Consider the following 13,696-nt stretch of genomic DNA (forward strand, 5'->3'; position numbering starts at 1 on the left):
TGAAGAGGCAGCACTCTTGGTAAGAGAGACCCAGATATCCTTCATGCATGGGGCACCAGGGGTCCAAGGATAGACTTTGCCAACTTTACTACTTGGCTATGGGGCTGTCCCTGCTTGCAGTGAGGACTAGGTCACTATCTTGTTTAGAGATAGTCATGCCCTACCACAGCTGGGACTGATGGGGCTCAGCATATAGAGTTCAAGACTTTTTTTCTGCTGATACATAAAAGACTCACCAAGAAGGACACTGATGTGGCTTCTTTCTGGTCCCTCTCCTTCCTTCCTACCAGTCTATGTAGTGAATGAAGAGCTGGAAAGGAACATTTTCTGGCACCCTCTGAATTCTGGATTCATTGGAAAGATTAAGCCCGATTAAGAAATTCACACTAACAAGCTGCACTTAATTAGATTTGGGAAAGTAAGGGAATGTGGAGCTGTGGGATGCTCTTAGGCAGATGTGGGTGATCAGGATCCACTCCCACCCTCCACCCAGGGTAGCTTGGATGGCCTCTCCTTAGCTGAGCTTGCCTGCACCCCTAGTCACCCTCTGGCAGGAAACTCCTCCTCCTCCTCCTCCAGCTCCTAATAATGGACGACGTTATCTGCCTAATCAGACTAATTAGCATGGGGAACAGAGACATAATCATAATCGAATGCAAATGCCAGTTTCACAAAATGAAACCACCATATGTGCCATCATTAGCGAACTCTGGGCACTTTTTATAAATCATATTTATTAGTTTGTCAACAAATCAAGTTCTAAATGTGAGAGGCACTATTAGTGGTGGTATTGAGGAACAGAGTAAGCCTAATTTTGGTTAGGGAGCTGGTTGGGGAGAGAGGGACTTGAGGAGGAGAGGTTACCTCATAGGGACAAGGTGGATTCAGTTATGAGGAGTACCATGTGGAAGGCTTGTTGCTTACATAACAATCTCAAACCTGGCTTTCCCACAAACTTGGCCTATTGGGAGGTCTGATTAGCTCATTGGAATGGACATACCTCACTAGTGAGATTCCCTAAGTCTGGGCGCCCAAGAAGATCTCATCCCTATAGTATTTGGTGCACCAGGATGGATGGCTTCCCCATAGTGACAAGATGGCAGATGCATCCTTTCCCCTTATTACTGGATGACCTCTTTGTTCAGTGGGTCAAAGAATGTCATAGTTCAGAAGGACCTTAGACACTGTCAAGTTTAAGCCTTTTCCATTTTACAGAGGAGAAGTAAATGTTTTGCTCAAGGCCGCACAGTTAGTAAAAGGCAGAATCAGGTTTTGAACCCAGGTCATTTGACTCCTAGTCCAGGGCTGTTTTTATCATACCACTTCACTAAATTTGCTCTATTGCTTGTTAAAATGGCACATTTAACCAAGACTTCTCTTTTGGGGGTTGAGAAATACCACAAATAGCTGAGAGACTGGGTGGACAGAGAAAAATTAATCAATTAGCAAAGATCTGGCCTGTCCTTTTTCATGATCCCATCTTACCTCAGAACTGGAAGGGACCTCAGAGGGCATTGAATCCAATTTATCTGAGCTGATATCAACTCTACAGCAACCCCCAATAAGTAATCTTGGTTCAAAGCTCACTCTCTCACAAGGAAGCCCTTCCCATTACTATATAACTTATTGCTATTAATTGTTTAGTTAGTAAGATAGTAGGATTGTTAGAAAGTTCCTCCTTAAATTGAACTCAAATCTACCTCTTGGCAAAAATTCCTTCCCATTCATTGCTGCTATGTTTGTCCTCTGAGGACAAGCAGAAAAAAGGGAAACCCTCTTCTCCATGCCAACCCTTCAGATGCTTGAAGATAGCTCACACATCCCTAATAAATTTTCTATTCTCCAGGTTAATATCCCCAGTTCCTTCAACAGAACCTCCTCCTCACCCTAGCCACCCTCCTCAAGTTAATAGATAGTAAAGGCTTTAGTTGGACATGAACCCAGGGTCTATGATTCCAAAGACACAATAATGTGCTTTCTACAAATGTCTAAGCTCTTGCCCTCAAAAAAGTCATTATTAACAACAAGTAAGGGGGTAGAGGAACACAGCTGGGCTACCAAAAGCTTAATGGAATCCATCTAATCATGATAGATAAAAGGAGGTATCTAATCTTGCCTTGGACTGAGTTTATTTATCTGTCTATTTATTTATTTATTTACTTGCTTACTTACTTACTTACTCATCTATTTATTCATTCATTTATTTATTTATTTATTTATTTATTTGTTTGTTTGTTTATTTATTTATTTATTTATTTTTAGATTTGCAAAGATTTTTATTCCTCACTTTTTTGCCATCAAGGATATCAAAGCTAGCATGTTTAAATTTTTTTTAAACATAAATTTATTTATTTTTAGTTTTCACCATTTACTTCCACAAGATTTTGAGTTCCAAATTTTCTCCCCATCTTGTCCCCCTACCCACACCAAGATGGCATGCATTCTGAATACCCCTTCCCCTAGTCTGTCCTCTCTTCTATCTCTCCCTCCTTCTCTTATCCCCTTCCCCTTCTATTTTCCTGTAGGGCAGGATAGACTTCTGTACCCTATTTCCTGTATTTCTTATTTCCCAGTAGCATGTGAAAACTTTTTTTTAAAACATGTTTTTAAAACTTTAGGTTTCAAATTTTCTCTCTTCCTTCCTCCCCCACCCACCCTCATTGAAAAGGCAAGCAACTCAATATACATTGTACATGTGCAGTTATGCAAAACACGTCCATAGTAGACATGTTGTGAAAAACTAACTCTATTTCCCTTAATCCTATCCTGCCCTCCCATTTATTCTATTCTTTCTTTTGACCCTGTCCCTCCTCAGAAGTATTTACTTCTGATTACCCCTTTCCCAATCTGCCCTCCTCTCTATCATCCCCCTGCTTCTTGTCCCCTTCTCCCCTATTTTCCTGTAGGGTAAGACAGATTTCCATACCCAATTGAACGTGTATGTTATTCCCTCCTTAAGCCAAATCCTATGAGAATAAGATTCACTCATTCCCTCTCACCTTCCCCTGTTTCCCCTCCACTGTAAGAACTTTTCTTTTCTTTTTTTTTGTGAGATAATTTACCCCATTCTACCTCTCCCTTTCTTCTTCTCCTAGTATAATCCTCTCTCATCCCTTAATTTTATTCTCCAGATATGACCCCTTAATCTTCAACTCACCCTGTGCCTCTATCTATCTATCTATCTATCTATCTATCTATCTATCTACATACATACATATAATTTTTTCCTCCAACTACCCTAATACTGACAAAGGTCTCATGAGTTATAAATATCATCTTTCCATGCAGGAATGTAAACAGTTCAACCTTAATAAGTCTCTTATGATTTCTCTTTCCTGTTTACCTCTTCATGTTCCACTTGAGTCTTGTTTGAAAGTCAAATTTTCTATTAGCCTCTGGTCTTTTCATCAAAGAATGCTTGAAAGTCCTCTATTTCACTGAATGACCATTTTTTCCCCTGAAGGATTATACTCAGTTTTGCTTAGGTGATTCTTGGTTGTGTAATCCTATCTCCTTTGCCCTCTGGAATATTATATTCCATGCCCTGCGTCCTTTAATGTAGAAGCTGCTAAATCTTGTGTTATCCTGATTGTGTTTCCACAGTACTTGAATTGTTTCCTTCTGGCAGCTTGTAATATTTTCTCCTTGACCTGGGAACTCTGGAATTTGGTTATTATATTCCCAGGAGTGTTCCTTTGGGGATCTCTTTCAGGAGGAGATCTGTGGATTCTTTCAATTTCTATTTTGCCCTCTGGTTCTAAATATCAGGGCAGTTTTCCTTGATAATTTCTTGAAAGATGATGTCTAGGCTCTTTTTTTGATCATGGCTTTCAGATAGTCCAATAATTTTTAAATTCTCTCTCCTGGATCTATTTTCCAGGTCAGTTGTTTTTCCAATGAGATATTTCACATTGTTTTCTAATTTTTCATTCTTTTGGATTTGTTTTACAGTGTCTTGATTTCTCATAAAGTCACTATCTTCCAATTGCTCTATTCTAATTTTTAAGGAAGTATTTTCTTCAGTAATCTTTTGGACTTCCTTTTCCATTTGGCCAATTTTTCTTTTTAGGGCATTCTTCTCCTCATTGGCTTTTTGGACCTCTTTTGCCATTTGGGTTAGGCTATTTTTTAAGGTGTTATTTTCTTCAGTATTTTTTTGGGTCTCCTTTAGCAAGCTGTTGACTTGTTTTTCATGATTTTCTTGCATCACTCTCATTTCTCTTCCCAGTTTTTCCTCTACTTCTCTTACTTGCTTCTCAAAATCCCTTTTGAGCTCTTCCAAGGCCTGGGACTGATTCATATTTTTCTTGGAGGCTTTGGATGTAGGAGCTTTGACTTTGTTGTCTTCTTCTGGTTGTATGTTTTGATCTTCTTTGTCACCAAAGTAAGATAATATAGTCTGACTCTTTTTGTGCTGCTTGCTCATGATCCCAGCCAATTACTTGAGTTTTAAACTCTTTGTTAAGGTAAGAGTCTGCTTCCAATGTGGAGAATGTACTGTCCCAAGCTTCAGGGGTTTATACAGCTGTTTTCAGAGATACTTGTAGGGACCTGTAAATTTTCAGTTCTTCCAAGGTGGTATGATAAGGGTCAAGGTGTTTACTCCTTTCTTGTCCTGTGCTCTGGTCTATTAGCGACCACAAGCACTCCTTTCTGTCCTGAAACTGTGAGGAGGGGTTCCTCTTCACAACCACTACAAGCTCCATTGCGTCAGTGCTCCTCCTCGCCCCAGGACCGCCGCCCAGAACTGTGACCCAGATCCAAGCCCGGGCAAAGCAAGCGATTCCTGCCTCAGTACTGACAAAGAGATCCCTGCAAACCCTCTCTGATCAGCCACTGTATTCCCCCTCAGTTTGTGAGCCAGAAGCTCAGGAGGCAGCTGCTGCCCCCCAGGCTCCGCGCTCAGCGTTCTCGGGAAACTGGAGCTGAGACCCCATGCTCCATTCTCAGCACCCCAGAAACAGACTTTTCCCACTGACCTTCTCAGTTGTCTTGAGTGTTCATGGGTTGAGAAGTCTGGAAACCTCCACAGCTGCCTGCGATTCAGTCCTCTGAGGCCTGCTCCAGGTTTGCTGCAGCCTTTGCACCTATGCCACACTGCACTCCTCTCCTAGACCGGTGTGATATACCCTTCTGATCAACCACCCAGGTTGTCTTGGGCTGGAAATTTGCTTCACTCTGTCTTTTTTTGTGGGCTCTGCTGCTTTAGAATTTGTTTAGAGCCATTTTTTACAGGTATTTAGAGGGGTTTGGGGGAGAGCTCAAGCAAGTCGCTGCTTTCACTCTGCCATCTTGACTCCGCCCCTCTGGACTGAGTTTATTTCTGATGGACTACTGCCAGACTGGCTCATTTTTTGTGGTATACAGTGTGTTGTGTGAGAGAGTAGGGAAATTAAGTCAGACAGTTCTCCCAGAAGCTTTCTGCAGCTCAGCCTTGGTGGTCCAAGTTTTCATTCCCACTTCTGTCAGTGGTGTGTAGACTCACACTTATTTATCTTAATATGCCATTTCCCCCTAAATGTGACTTGCATAAAACCCAAGGGCAGCTTGCAATTGGTATGATTTATTTGTATATGCTGAGATATGTCTTCCGTTTCAAAAAGTTATCTTTTTAGGGGTTCAGGATCTTTTCAGCTTCACTGAGGTTGATATGCAGAACAATAAAAAGGGTTTCTTTTTGAGAGATACAGAGTCAATAGGACTGTACAAATCCATGTTGCAATGAGTTAAGGAGAGTAGTGGGGTATAACTGATGGGATGCTAGGGGAAGAGGGAGCAGACAGGGATGACTTTGAGATTTGGATCTGGAGTGTAAGTCTCTGTGGCTAGGTCCCTGGTGCTCCAAAAATTCAGGTCACATCCTCACCCCAGGGTGATGACCTATGTGTCTTTCTCAAATGCAGATGAGATGAGAAGTGTCTTTCAAGTCTGGGTTAGAACTGGCCCTCTAAGGACAGATATCAGTACTTATTTCTGTCCAGGAATGTGGGGATAGAAAGAGGAAGCTCCTGATGGTGGGGTGCCTTGGAGGATTCATCACATCTGTATTCCTGCTCGGGACAGGCCTACTTCATCTCTTCCTTCAGACCTCCCCCAATCCCACCTATTGTCTTTGAGTTGCCCAGGGATGGGAAACAGCATCTTTTGCTGGTGTGTGGAAAGAGTTCCTGGCTTCACACTTCAGATCTGCTGCTTTCTGGTTGTGACCTTGGGCAAAGCTGAGGCTAAAGATACATAGGAAGTCCACCCCCCAATTGTCAACACCCTGGAGCAAAGCCCCAGTCACCTAGCCCTAGACATGACTCTGACCTGGGACAAGTCACTTTGCCTTCTGTAGGACTTAGTTTTTCTGTCTGTAAAGTGATGGGTTTGGTTTCAGTTCTTTAAAGTTCTCTAAAGATGCATGTAACTCTGATAGTCTATGATTCTGTGATTCTTTCTGGCGCAGTTATGTGGACAGCACCAGGGCCAGGCACGGGAGGTACTTCCTGGGGTGGGAGGGTGACCAAGGGTTCCCACCCTCCCATTGGCATCCTGGCCATTAAGTGAAATGTCATGAAACCTTTATTATCCTGCAGGTGATCATGCAGCCAAGCTGCTGGTAATTTGACTGTAAAATTTTTTACAGAATTCATTTTTCAGATCCTAGCCCTGGATGGAGGCAGGATCTTGGATCAGCAATTTTGCGGCCTCTTTTTATCTTCTCTCCATGCTCTTCCTCCCACCATCACCCCATCTCCTCCAAACCGGAGACCCTCCCACCCCATCTCTCCACATTTAATGTCCAGGCACTGGGGGTGGGGTTGGGGAGACTGGCCCAAGAAGTGGGATGCACAGGCTGCAGCCTTCCATGAGCTTCCTTGGAGGAATCACAATCCACAATTCCTTCTCATTCTTAACTACCCAGGTCTAGTGTGATAAAAGAGATGGTCTGGGGGAGCTTTTTTTGGGGGGTGGGGGTATAGCAATAAGAATAGATTACCTGTCTGTGTCTTTGTAATGCTGATAAAGTATTCTCCCCACAACAATCCTGAGAAATAGTTTATGCAAAGAATATGAATGATGCAACTGTGATTCTGAGAGGCAAAGTCCATAATCACACTGCTAATAACAGCTGGAGTCAGGATTCAAACCCAGATCTCCTCCTGCCCCCAATCCCAATATCTCTTTCTTCCATCTGCTTGTTGTACTGCATTATTTTAAGGTATGGGCTTTACCTCTTAACATTTCATTGTCTTCCTCTTGACAGCAGAAGGGTCATAAACCAGTAGTGATTTAAGTGGTCCCATCCGTGCCAGAAGGACCTTAGAATCCCAGGACTGCAAGCTGAAAGAGACCACAGAGGTCATCCCTTTAATTTACCCTTCTCACTTTACAGAGGGGGTCGCTGAGAGGGAACTTTCCCCAAATCATACGTCAAGGTGAGGATTTGAACCTGTTCTCCTAACTCCAAATCCAGCGCTCTTGCCTTTATACCATGTTGCCTCCCGACTGGCTAAAAGTGAACCAAGGATTGTTAACCAGCTTGGACAAGAGTACTTAGGTGGGTGGATTCTAATTCACTTTTTTTTTTTTTGGCCAGGACTCAGGAGAGCTCTGGGTTGAAGGCTGCCATTCTCTATTTTAAAAAAAAAAATTATTTTACTAGTTTTTTTGAGGCAATTGGAGTAAAGTCACTTGCCCAAGGTCACACAGCTAATAAATGTCTGTTAATAAATATCCTTGGTGAAGCCTCACATGGCTATGGGAAGGCTTGCTTGGTAGCAGAAGGAGAAGCAGTGACCCAGGGCAGCCCACCATTTACATGGAAGCTCAGGGACTGAACAACAAAGGCATTTGGGAAGTTAATCCAAGGGTTAGGAGTCAAGTGCAATTTAGATATTCACAAAAGTAGAAACTATGGGGCCAAGTGAAAGTTGTAGACTAAATGCAATCTGACCCAGTCTGGAGAATACAATGAGCTGGGAACTTCCTGGGCTTGACCGAGTTTAATGTCCAGGGCTTGGGTCCTTTAGATTAGTGACTCAAACTCTTTGTGCTCACTGGATAGTATCCTTTCCCTTGAGGCATTTCGTGTTTAAGTTGGCAACACTACAAGTGAGCCGCAGACGCACACATCTGCAGGTTGCCTTCAATAGGAGCTGATATTTTTGCTGGCGGTTTTGCAAGTTCAAAGCCAGAAATGTTTTGAGGTTGGCAAGTTCTGTTTAAAAATGCCATATTTACCATACTATGTGTAATGTTTAAAAAGTTTGAGAGACGTTATTTCTGGGTAATGATTTTATTAATAATGCTAGCATTTATTAATTAAAAAGATCAGGGGCAAATAGGTGGTGCAGTAGATAAAGCACAGACCCTGGAGTCAAGAGGACCTGAGTTCAAATCCGGCCTCAGACACTTGACACTTACAAGTGTGTGACCCTAGGCCAGTCATTTAACTCTGATTGCCTCACCAAAGGAAAGGGGGAAAAAAGGGTCATTCTTGAATGTTGAAGACCCATCAAGGCAAAGGGCTCTGAGTTTACATGCGTTTCGAAGAGTCGGTGTTCCTGAGGGTAGCAATCAACTCTGATTGGTTAACAATTCATGAGAAGTGTACTCAAAAAGTGGGCTCATGCCAATGAGGGGCTGGAAGAGTGACATCACATCACTCTTGGCCAAAGAGATTATCTCTACACCCAGACCACCCCCAGTCTTGGACAATCTACAGGAAAGATCTACCTCCACTCAAACTTGTTTGAGTGGAACACAATGGGCAGGAATTCACCTGAGATTAGATTCCTTGTAAGGTTGGGTGGGATCTGACCATGATCCAAGAGAAAGTTAGTTCAGCTTTCAGAGACTAGCTTTGAAATGAGGACTTTAGAAAAAGGGGGAACTCTGGTTCTCCACAAAACATTGGCTATTAATAGTCATTTCTCTAATAGGTATTCTATTATTATTATTCAATGTATACTAAGTACATCATATACTTTTTTCTGCAATGAAAAGTTCTCAGTGATGTATTTTTTTTTAAAAAATTTGATCAATATAGGGATTTGCTTTGGTTGGCTATACATGTTTGTAACAGGTTTTGTTTTTCTTGGACCAGAAAAGGAGGCATGTAGTGAGAGAGAGATACAACAGATGGACAGTTGGAGTGGTGTTCTGGTACCTCCAAGGTACTAGAGGAGGACATAGAATCACAAACTCACAGAACCTCAGCATTCAGAAGAAAGTACCTGGTGAGTCACCTTAGTCATCAATACCAGAGCAGAAGTCCCCTCTGTTACATCCGCAACAATAAAGGTCATCCAGCTTTGCTCAAAGACCGCCAGTGACGGGGAGCTCACTCTCTCCTGTGACAATACATTCTTCTTTTGAAGAGCTCTAATTTTAAGGAATTTTCTCCCTATATTTGGGATTTGTCTTTCTGTAATTTCTCCCCATTGGTTTTAGATCAACCCTCTGGGGCCAAGCAGAACCAGTCCGATCTCTATTTTTCATTATAGCCCTTGAAACACTTGAAGGCAGCTCTCATGTTGCCCCCTAGGGTTCTAATCTCTAGGATAAGCACTCCAAGTTTATTCTACCAGCTTCTATAGCAGGCTTCTTGACATGGGGTCCATGGATTTCCAAGTAGACCATGGATAGATTTCAAGGGGTCTGTTAATTTCTCAAAAAATTACTTTGATAATTACATCTCAGTATAACTAATTCCATTTGTAATTTGATGCATTTTCTTTTATGCATTGGGGAAGGGGTCCATTAAGTTCTACCAGACTGCCAAAGTGGTCTATGACCCAGAAAAGGTGATAAGCCCCAGTTTTGTAGTTGGATTTCTAGACCCTTCATTGCCCTCCTGCTCTTCTCTAGGACACTCTCTAGTTGGTCAGTATCCTTCCTAAAATGTGGCACCTAGAACTGAGCCCCAATCATTCAGCTACGGTCTAAGTGGAGCACATGGTGGTGGGACCCTTATCTCCCTTGTGCTCCTATTAAAGCTGTCTAAGGTTACCTCAAAGCTGAAAGAAGAAGAGGGAGACAGGAGAGGGACACCTTTTCCTTTTCTCTTCCTGACCTCCACCCCAGCCCCAAGTGGGATACTGAGAAGGAGCACAGGGTGCTAGGAGAGACAGCTAAGAGTCCATGCTACTGACAACTCTCAAATACCTGCCCACACGATCACCCTGTTTCCTGATTGGCTGAAACTGAGCTTGGAATTGTACAATGAAACAAGGGAAGGGAGTGGGGAGGGAATAAGCATTTATTAAGTGCTAACTGTGTACCCGGCACCATGCGAGGGTGCTTTACAAATAACCACTGTGCTTGATCTAGACTGAGTGCCAGTGGGGTCAGATCTGTCCAAGGGTATTAGGGTGGGGGTGGGAAACGGAACAGGAAACTGGAGTCGGGGCCTGGAACTTAAGGGAGAATCACTGGGACCAAGGTATTTAGAGAAGATTTTAGTTGTATACTAGGTTAAAAAGTTGAGGTACTGCCCAAGCTGTGACAGGGTAATTTTCATGATCACTTTTTAAAAAATTCAATTTTATTTTATTTTCAGTTCCAGATATTCTCCTTCACCTCACCCACTAAGAAGACAAGAAATGCAAAATCTGTTACAAATATAAAATGATGCAAAACAAATTTCAGCGTTGTGTGATGCTGGTCTATGCTGAATTTGTGCCAAACTGCTTTCCATATTTATAGCAGCTCTTTTTATGGTGGCAAAGGAATGCCCATCTATTGGGAAATGGCTGAACAAGTTATCCTACATGAATAAAATGGAATACTATTGTGTTGAAGAAATGATGAAGGATGTGGTTTCAGAAAAAAACCTGGGAAGACTTGTATGAACATATTTAAAAAAAAAACAAGACAGAGAGAGAGTAGGAAGGAGGGAGGGGGAGAGAGAGAGAGAGAGAGAGAGAGAGAGAGAGAGAGAGAGAGAGAGAGAGAGAGAGAGAGAGAGAGAGAGAGAGAGAGAGAGAGAGAGAGAGAGAGAGAGAGAGAGAGAGAGAGAGAGAGAGAGAGAGAGAGAGAGAGAGAGAGAGAAGGAGGGAGGGAGAGAGAGAGAGAGAGAACAACAACCATGCATCCATCAATCTGCACCGTGAGTTTTTCAGTTTTCTATCATGAAGTGAATGGTCTGGCAGAAACTCAGCATAGACCAGCACCTCACACCATACACAAAGATAAACTCAAAATGAGCACATGATTTAGACATACAGGGTAATATCAGGGGCAGATAAGATCGAACACCCAGAACTGGGACCTTTACACTGAGCAGGAAGATACTTCAGTTTAACTTAAAGCCACAGCTGACCTGCCAGTTATTCTTACCATTGCTTCCATTGTGCCCTCCCCCAGGCACCTGCCTGTGCTTCCAACTCTAGGTGACTTGAGATCACAAAGGCCTGTCACATGGAAAAGAGACTAGACTTTTTCTGCTTGTCTCCAGAGGACAGAACAAGAACCAATAGGTAGAACCTGCAGACAGACAGATTTAGGCTCTCAAGTGGATTTTTAACAATTACAGCTAGGCAAGGGTGGAATGGGTTGCCTCAGTAGGCAGTAGGCTAACCATCACTTAAGGGCTTGAAGCAGAGGCAGGAAAATTACTTGGGGATGTTACAAGAGCTGCTTGAGTATCAAGGAGGGAAAGCCTGGATACTCATTTTACTTACAAATTAGCAAAGAGGGTTTACATTAGGAGTTCCTAGGGTCCATACGTGCTCAAACAATCACTGAATCAATAAGCATTTACGAAAGTCCCTACTATGTGCCAGGCTCTGTGCTAAGTGCTGGGGATAAAGTCTTCAATCTCTAAGAGCTTAAATTCACTCATTCATGCATGTATTCATTCAATGCAGCTACTTAAAAAAAATTCTTGGCTTTCTCCGACGTTCAGGCAATGTGCTATCTCCTGTCCTAAGGATTCTCCTAGATGATAATGCTTTTCTCTTCTCCTCAAATGATCATATTTTTCATCATGTCTCACTTTTATCTCTTTGGGACAACCCTAGCTTCGTGAGGTTAGGAACCGTTTTGCTCTCTGTCTTTGTATCCCTAGAATCTAGCACAGTGCCTTACACACATCAAGTGTTGTGTCAAAGGTGTGTTAGATTGGTCTAGAATTAGATGAAAGAGGCAGTCGAGCCCTTGGTTCAAACCTCCACCCTGACACTTACCCCCCGTGTAACTTTGGAAAAGTCACTTAATCTCTCTGGGCCTCAGTTTCTCCATCTGTAAAAGAAGGGGTTGGACTATTTGGCCTCTGTGCTTCTTCCAGCTCTCTATCTAGTATCCTACAGTTCCTGGGGCAGAAGCCCCTGTCAGGACCTGCCCAACTTGGAGAGAGGTGTCATAGAACTAAGGACTCCTGGAATCCGTGTGCAGAAAGGGACCTCGAAGGGTGTCCGGTCCACTCCTTATGCCCAGGCCTTGCAAGCCCAGACTATGGCAGCATCTGGCCAGAGATGATGCAAAAGCTTATCCTGAAAGCTCTCTGGGCTCCCTCGGGTGGCCTGGGATTCCTCCCCTGGGACAGAGGCTGAGGCAGCCACAGCTGCAATCAGAGCCTTATGAAGGTCATTTTTCAAATGAACACTTAACTGAAGGGTACCTCCTCTTTCCCCACCCCCAGCCACCCCAGTGGTTTCCTTCTCCTGTTTTTTGTATCACAGACTGTGTGATCATAATGGCAGCTGCTCCGCTGGGGGACCTTGCTGGGGCCTGGCTATTCCCAAACTCGATGAAGGAAGAGAGCTGGATTTAATCAAGTTTTTAAAAAACCAAACAAATAAACAACCCTGTTCCAACATTTTCATTAGCACCAAATTTTCCATTTCATTTTGGACTTTTGCAAAACAAGTGGCCTAATTACTGCAGCCCACTAAGGCAACTCTGCCATGATTTGAATTTTTTCCTGCTCTCCACCAAGGAATAACAACAGCCCTGGGGCAGGGTGGGAATAGACCATAGCCCAGGGCCCTCCTGAAGCCTCTAAGCTGTGTGTTCTCAGAGGCTGCTCCCAGACTGCCAGATTGGGGGAAGGGATTGAGCTGGAAGAAGTCAGTGAGTCAAGTGAAAGGGGAAAGGTCCGGGGTTTGGTGGTTAAGGGAAAGATGAGAAAGTGCATAGGCTTGGAGGAACCAGACAGGCAGGTCAGAACAGGTGGCAGCAGCCAGGGATGGCAAGGGCCCTGAATAGGAAGAGGAGCTGGGTTTAAATCCTGACTCTGCTATGTACTAGCCCGTCTGGTCTTAGTTTACTCTTCCATAAAATGCAGACGGTGGAGTAGGTAGTCTCTGAGGTAGCTTACATTTCTAAAATGTCTGTTATTTTGTGATCCTCTATTGGCCCACGGAGCCAGACCTGGAGGTTCAATGTGAGTTTTGGTTACTTGAGGGTCTGGTAACCCCGAGCCCAAGGTTCCTGGTTTCCAAATTCCAAATCTCCGATAGATGGGCTTCCAGTCCCTTCTCTTTTGTCCCTCTGTCCTTATCACTCTCTGGCCCATCCCTCACCTCTTTTTTTCTCCCCCTTGCCCATCCGTCCCCCACACTCCCTCCTTCACCCCTTCCCTCTCCTATCTCTCTCTCTCTTCTCTCCCCAATCCAAGTCCATCTTTCCCCTCATCTTTCTCCCCCCTCCCCCCAAGTCTGCCTTCCCTTTATCTTTCTTAGGGGTCCATTCTCGGTTTTGAAGTTTT

The 13,696-nt window shown here is 43.5% G+C and overlaps 1 long non-coding RNA gene across 1 annotated transcript in view; it reads left to right on the forward strand.

Moving 5' to 3' along the window:
- The window catches only part of LOC110221132 (uncharacterized), a 79,370-nt gene extending 68,741 nt beyond the window's left edge, over positions 1-10,629 (forward strand). The window contains exons 2-4 of the long non-coding RNA XR_002328040.2: positions 7,379-7,543; positions 9,092-9,224; positions 10,547-10,629. This is a non-coding gene — a long non-coding RNA (uncharacterized LOC110221132). The remainder of the gene's footprint in view (positions 1-7,378; positions 7,544-9,091; positions 9,225-10,546) is intronic.
- The last annotated feature ends 3,067 nt before the right edge of the window (positions 10,630-13,696 follow it).

The sequence above is a fragment of the Phascolarctos cinereus genome, unplaced genomic scaffold (genome assembly GCF_003287225.1).
Source record: "Phascolarctos cinereus isolate Bilbo 61053 unplaced genomic scaffold, phaCin_HiC Scaffold_9;HRSCAF=440, whole genome shotgun sequence".
NCBI lineage: Eukaryota > Metazoa > Chordata > Mammalia > Diprotodontia > Phascolarctidae > Phascolarctos > Phascolarctos cinereus.